Here is a 6,715-nt window from a genome sequence, read left to right on the forward strand (position 1 = left end):
ATGGAGGCTACTAAGGGGTGCCCTCATACAGAGTAGTGGATACTAATTGGGGGCATCATACAGAGTGGGGGCTACTAAGAGGTCCATCATACATCATGAGGGCTACTAAGGAGCAATCATACAGAGTGGGGGCATCATACGGTGTAAGGGCTACAAAGGGTGCCATCATACTAAGTGGGGATTACAAAGGTGGCCATAATATGGATTGAGCAGTACTAAGGGGGCCATTGTATAGTGTGAGGGCTACTAAGGGAGCCCATTATACAGAGTGGGGGCTGCTAAGGGGGCCTTCATTCATTGTAAAGGCTCTTAAAGGGTGACCATCAACAGAGTGGAAGCTACAAGGGGGGACATCATACAATGTGGAGGCTACTAATGGAGGCCAATAAACTGAGGGGGCCAACAAAGGGGGCCATCATACAGTGTGGGGCCATCATACTGTGTAAGGGCTACAAAGGGTGCCATCATACTGAGTGGGTATTACAAAAGGTGGCTTGAATATAGAGTGGACTATATAGTGTGGGGACTACTAAGGGAGCCCATTATTCAGAGTGGGGGCTGCTAAGCGGACCTTCATATATTGTAAAGGCACTTAAAGGATGACCATCAACAGAGTGGAAGCTACAAAGGGGGCCATCATACAGAGTGGGGCTGCTAAAGTGGACCATCACAGTGTGAGGGCTTCTAAGGGGGACCATAATACAGTGTGGAGGCTACTAAAGGAGGCCATCAAACAGGGAGGGGGCTACTGAGAGGGCCATCATACAGTGTGGGGCCATCATACATAAATGTTCAATCCATGTTTTTCACAGTTAGAACCCATACCCATTGTACATAAATATCTATTATTTTCTATGGTGCTGTTTACATGTCCTTGTTATTTTGTGGATTTTGCGGAAAGTGCATCTGCAAAAAAAATATAATCACAGATACAAGTCTATCGGACCATGAAAATATCATTTGTGTGCAATCCATGCGTTGCCCGTTTTTAATGTCATAATGGGTAGCAATTTGCCAGCTTCCCAGTTTTCAAACTTACAGCTAGCTTAAAGAAGGAGTAAACCATTGGATCCCTGAATTCAATTGTACTCATGTCTTTCAGGCACGAGTACAATTGATACGCTCACTGCTGGCACTTTCAGGTCAGGGCGACATCAGCTGCATGATAAGGTGCTGAAATCACATCTGCGCTGCATAGAAGGTTGACGGCTGCAAGGTAAGCACTCCAATAGAGCTGAATACACAGCAGTTTTATTGGGGAATAGGGATGAGGATATGACAGTATGGGATAAGGGGTGAAATAAACGAGGAGACAGTATGGGGGTAAATGTGTAAGGATACAGTATGGTGAGGCAATGTAAATGTGTGAGTATGCAGAATGAGTAGAGGGTATGAGATAGGAGACACTATAGGAAGTGGGAGAAATGTGTGAGGAGACAGTATAAATGTGAGAGTAGATGGTACGGGGAAACGGAGGTAAATGTGTGAGGAGATTGTATGAGCAGGGGAGAAAGTGTGAGTAGACAGTATGGGGATGGTGGTAAATGTGTGAGGAGACATTATGGAGAGGATAAATGTGTTAGGAGACAGTATAAGGAGGGGGTAAAATGTGTGAGGAGAATGCATGTATGGGGGTAATGTGTGAATAGACAGTATGAGGAGGGAGGGTAAATGTGTGAGGAGACAGTATGTGGAGGGGGATTAAATGTGTGAGGAGGCTGTGTGGGTAGGGGGAATGTGTAAGTAGACAGTATGCTTAGGGGGGTAAATGTGTATGGAAACAGTACAGGCCAAGCAGGACCGAGGTCCTGACTATTGGATACCCAGCCATGAGAAGCTATATAAACATAATGTCCAGCTCAAAGAAAATGGAGGCCACACCCTTAATTGCACCGAGTGCAAAAACCTAAAGCACAACCAAAAGAAATGAATGGGAACATAAGTTGGTATGCATGCAATATGTAGGTGCATGTTCACACTGGCAATTAAACAGACAAAACCTAAGACATAAGAAACAAGAAGCCAATGCCCATAGAAGGGCGGAAAAGTAATGTGGAATATCACAATTGCAGGGCGCAGATGTGGGATAACCACTAGACGTCACAGGGCCCTGTGACGCTGATGGGAGTCAACAGGCAGGCAAATGAAGACTGGAGGCCGAGTTTCCTTCCAGCGACCACATGCCCCAGAGCCTGGAAGAATGCATGATTAAAAGTTGATTTCTGAAGAACAAGACTACAAATATGAGGCATACAGGTATGACTTTTTTAAGTATTCTAGAACCTGTATGCCCATATTAATAGCTTAGGTACCTCCAAGGGAGTGACAGATTCCCTTTAAGTGTCCCTCACCACCTTGCCCCTTTTCCATACTTGACCCGCTCTTCACACTATCCCCTCACACTTTGCCTCCCCTATACTGCCCATTCTCTATACCGTGCCCCATACTCACACACCCCCTCTGCATACTTTCCCCTCCTTGCTGTGCACTCATATTGCCCCACCACACCACCCACAATAGTCAATAGCCACAATAGTCTCTATACTGTGCCCCCTAACACTTTTCCTCACATAATGTCCCCTCACACATTTCCCCCATGATGTCCTCACACACTTCCCCTCAATACTATCTCCTCACATTCCCCGATATTATCCCATTACACTCCCCATATACTGTCACCTCACACTTTTTCCCCCAAAGTGTCCCCTCATACTTTTCTCACCCCATACTGTACCTTTACACTAATCTCCACCCATACTGTCCCCTTACACTTCCTCTATACTGTCTCCTCAACACCTTATCACAATCTTCTTCCTTTATGGTGTAGAAGTCATGTCAGCATTGTGACCAACTGATGCTGCTGATGTTGCCCTAACCTAGAAAGTACCGGCGGTCAGGGTTTCAATCATGCCTCAAAGACACAAGTTCAACTGAATGTAGGGAGACGCCATTTTACATGTTCTCTGAGCCAGCTGTCAGTCACACAACTGTCTCAGAGAACAGCCAATTATCACAATCTCACTCCCAGGGGGTGGCATAATGCTGCCATCTGGGAGTCATGTCTTACCGCCTCCCTGCAGACTGCCCTCCAGGGCAAATGTCTGGCCTGCTCCCCATCCACATCCCTGGTTTATCTAGTACCGATGATTCTAGGATGACATAACAAAAATATGTTGCAATTAAGGACCCCTGGAATTATATAGAATTTCCATTATTGTCTTTTTAACTTGTCAGCATTGTCACTGGGATCCAGCACAGCATCACATAAAATTGGCTGTTCCACATCATGGCAAAAATAAATACAGACACACTTTCACAGGCAAGAAAAGTATTTACAAAGGTATGGCTTGTTTTAGTAATAGGAGGGACTTGTAAAGAGTTTGCTTTGTGTGCTATAAATGATGATAATCGTAAATTAATCCTGACATCAGAGATATGGTGTAAGTTTTGTGTAAGTCCATGGGACCAAGCTACTTGTGCTTTCACACATAAAGTATCCTGTTTCACAGACTTCTCTAGTTACCTTCATATCGCAGACTATTTAAACTATGAGCCCTGGGTGTGGACACATTAAACAGAGACTCATTCATAAAGGTGCGAAAATAAACAGCCATGATTCATTTTTTTTCTGCACACATTTGGCTTGTAGGAAACTATGTTTCAATGGTCATTTGATTATATCTTGATATAGATAGCTAAATCAGCTCATGGTAGAAGAATATTAGGATATGTGAACATGATATCTTTTTCATGTGGGTCAACTCCGAAACCTACCTGAAAAATCTAATCTTTATACACTGCTCAAAAAAATAAAGGGAACACTCAAATAACACATCCTAAATTTGAATGAATGAAATATTCTCATTGAATACTTTGTTCTGTACAAAGTTGAATGTGCTGACAACAAAATCACACAAAAATCATCAATGGAAATCAAATTTATTAACCAATGGAGGCCTGGATTTTCAGTCACCCCCAAAATTAAAGTGGAAAAACACAATACAGGCTGATCCAACTTTGATATAATGTCCTTAAAACAAGTCAAAATGAGGCTCAGTATTGTGTGTGGCCTCCACGTGCCTGTATGACCTCCCTACAATGCCTGGGCATGCTCCTGATGAGGTTGCGGATGGTCTCCTGTGGGATCTCCTCCCAGACCTGGACTAAAGCATCCGCCAACTCCTGGACAGTCTGTGGTGCAACGTGACGTTGGTGGATGGAGCGAGACATGATGTCCCAGATGTGCTCAATCGGATTCAGGTCTGGGGAACGGGCGGGCCAGTCCATAGCTTCAATTCCTTCATCTTGCAGGAACTGCAGGGCTCTGGCAGTGCTCCTCCTGTTCCTCCTTGCACAAAGGCAGAGGTAGTGGTCCTGCTGCTGGGTTGTTGCCCTCCTACGGCCCCCACCACGTCTCTTGGTGTACTGGCCTGTCTCCTGGTAGCGCCTCCAGCCTCTGGACACTACGCTGACAGACACAGCAAACCTTCTTGCCACAGCAGCTCGCATTGATGTGCCATCCTGGATGAGCTGCACTATCTGAGCAACTTCTGTGGGTTGTAGAGTCAGTCTCATGCTACCACGAGTGTGAAAGCACAACCAACATTCAAAAGTGACCAAAACATCAGCCAGAAAGCATTGGTACTGAGATATGGTCTGTGGTCCCCACCTGTAGAACCACTCCTTCATTGAGGGTGTCTTGATAATTGACAATAATTTCCAACTATTGTCTATTCCATTTGCACAACAGCATGTGAAATTGCTTGTCAATCAGTGTTGCTTCCTAAGTGGACAGTTTGATTTCACAGAAGTTTGATTTACTTGGAGTTATATTCTGCTGGTTAAGTGTTTCCTTTATTTTTTTGAGCAGTTTATAAAAACGACTTACTGCTCATATTTTCAGTGTTTTGAACTTGTTTTAACCATTCCAGGTTTCCAATGAAGCCACGCGGTTAAAAGACGTGAGTGAACCATTCTTCAGATGTTTTTTGCTGTGAACAGTACAAGTCAATGGAAGGCAAATGAGATGCATTAAGAAGGAAGATTTTTGAGAGGATTCGATACAGAAAATCTGCTAGAAGAAACAGTATCTCCTACAAGAAATAGTGACAACAATCCAGGAGCACTTTTAAAAGTCTTGGGAAAACAAGTGGAAAAATAATGTAAAATAAACTCGATATGTTAGTAAAAATTTGTCTGGTCTTTCATACTTATATTCAGCCAATTATGTGATCTTAGACCCTGATTCATCAAAATAGTTCTGTCAGAAAACTGACGTAAAACACCTTGTAAAGTCGCAAAATTTTTTGTGCAACGCGGAGCTGCCCAAACAATTTGCAGCTTTTAATATTTTCAGGCCAGTTTCATGCCGCTCCACCAAAGTGGGTTGAGGTGGGTATGCCTGCTTGTCAAATTTCTGCACCACCTATCAGTCTCCCTGACAACCACCTATCACAATGGGAGCACAGATGCCATGCCTGTATTCATAGACAATGCCCAGCCATCCAATCACGCAGTGCGGGGCCGGTGACACGCCCCCTACCAGTGACGCGTTTCCTGTCCGATACTTTCCGCCGGTATGTAAAGCGCAGCCCTCTCACAATGCCACCTACCACGGCTAAAGCAGGGTGCAGGTGAGCCCCCCTCCACACCACCAATGATTGGCACAACCTCTTCTGGGATCACCACCCTGACGGCACTTGTGATACAGAGACACCATGCGACTGCATTATAAGGTACTGTCATGCCGGCCAGCATAAGATGTGCTATGATTGTGCAGTTATCCCTAACCACCAGTACTATCTGTTTTAGATCCCTATGGCCTCATACCCCTATTGAACTTTTGAGGTAACCATCTTAGACATTATTAAATCATCCTGCTGGCACATCATGGGTAATATATCTAAACTTTAACACCATGGTATTGCCGCCCTCCTTTTCCCTGGACTAAGTAACAAGTAAGAGAAAAAAAAACTTTTATTTACTGTTTATGCTGTTTATATCCTATTCTGTGCATATTATATATATATATATATATATATATATATATATATATATATATATATATATATTGTATTAATTGCATATCTAACTTAGTCACACAATATGACAAATCCACACTCCACCCCCATCCCTTCTTTCCTCCCCCAACTTTTCGTCATGCTTCTCTGTAACATGTTTGGAATTATTAATACTGTGTTACAACACTGGCTTTGATACCATATATATCCTTCTTTTCCAGTAGCGACTTAATGATTAAGGCCGAAATTGTGGTCGAAACATCTACTACTGTCGCCCTGCAACTTGGTTTGAATATCTGTCTGCTTATCAATAAATGAATTCTGCATTAACAACATCTGAGTGTGCGATGAATTAATCCTCTAAAGTAACTGCGCACCCTGCTCTATTGAACTGTATGAACTCTTGTGCGTCTGCACCTGTCCTCCAATGTCGACCGACACGTTTGCTTATGACGATACGACCAGCAACAGCATACTAGCACTGGTCACCAACTCTAACGAATTCCTCAAGACCCCATCTGAGGAAATGAGAAATAGGGACTACGAGAGGGAAAGACGGAAGCTCGTCTCCTATGATCTACACTCGATAACCCTAGCCAAATACCATAAACAAGGGAAAATCCCTGGGGGCTGAGAAGTCATCTCCATGTAATCTTATTCGCAGATAACCAAGACTACTGCGATAAATTTAGGAA

General features: G+C 43.7%; 1 long non-coding RNA gene across 2 annotated transcripts; it reads left to right on the forward strand.

Moving 5' to 3' along the window:
* Positions 1-1,087: 1,087 nt before the first annotated feature.
* Positions 1,088-6,353, forward strand: LOC141167377 (uncharacterized). 2 transcript variants are annotated; one of them, XR_012251418.1, is made up of 4 exons: positions 1,088-1,216; positions 2,073-2,256; positions 3,235-3,340; positions 4,932-6,353. It is a non-coding gene; the product is annotated as an uncharacterized lncRNA (long non-coding RNA). The 2 variants fall into 2 exon arrangements; XR_012251417.1 differs by lacking the exon at positions 3,235-3,340.
* The last annotated feature ends 362 nt before the right edge of the window (positions 6,354-6,715 follow it).

The sequence above is a fragment of the Phyllobates terribilis genome, unplaced genomic scaffold (assembly GCF_046119375.1).
Source record: "Phyllobates terribilis strain yellow unplaced genomic scaffold, ASM4611937v1 Scaffold_1__5_contigs__length_1240528914, whole genome shotgun sequence".
Taxonomy (NCBI): domain Eukaryota; kingdom Metazoa; phylum Chordata; class Amphibia; order Anura; family Dendrobatidae; genus Phyllobates; species Phyllobates terribilis.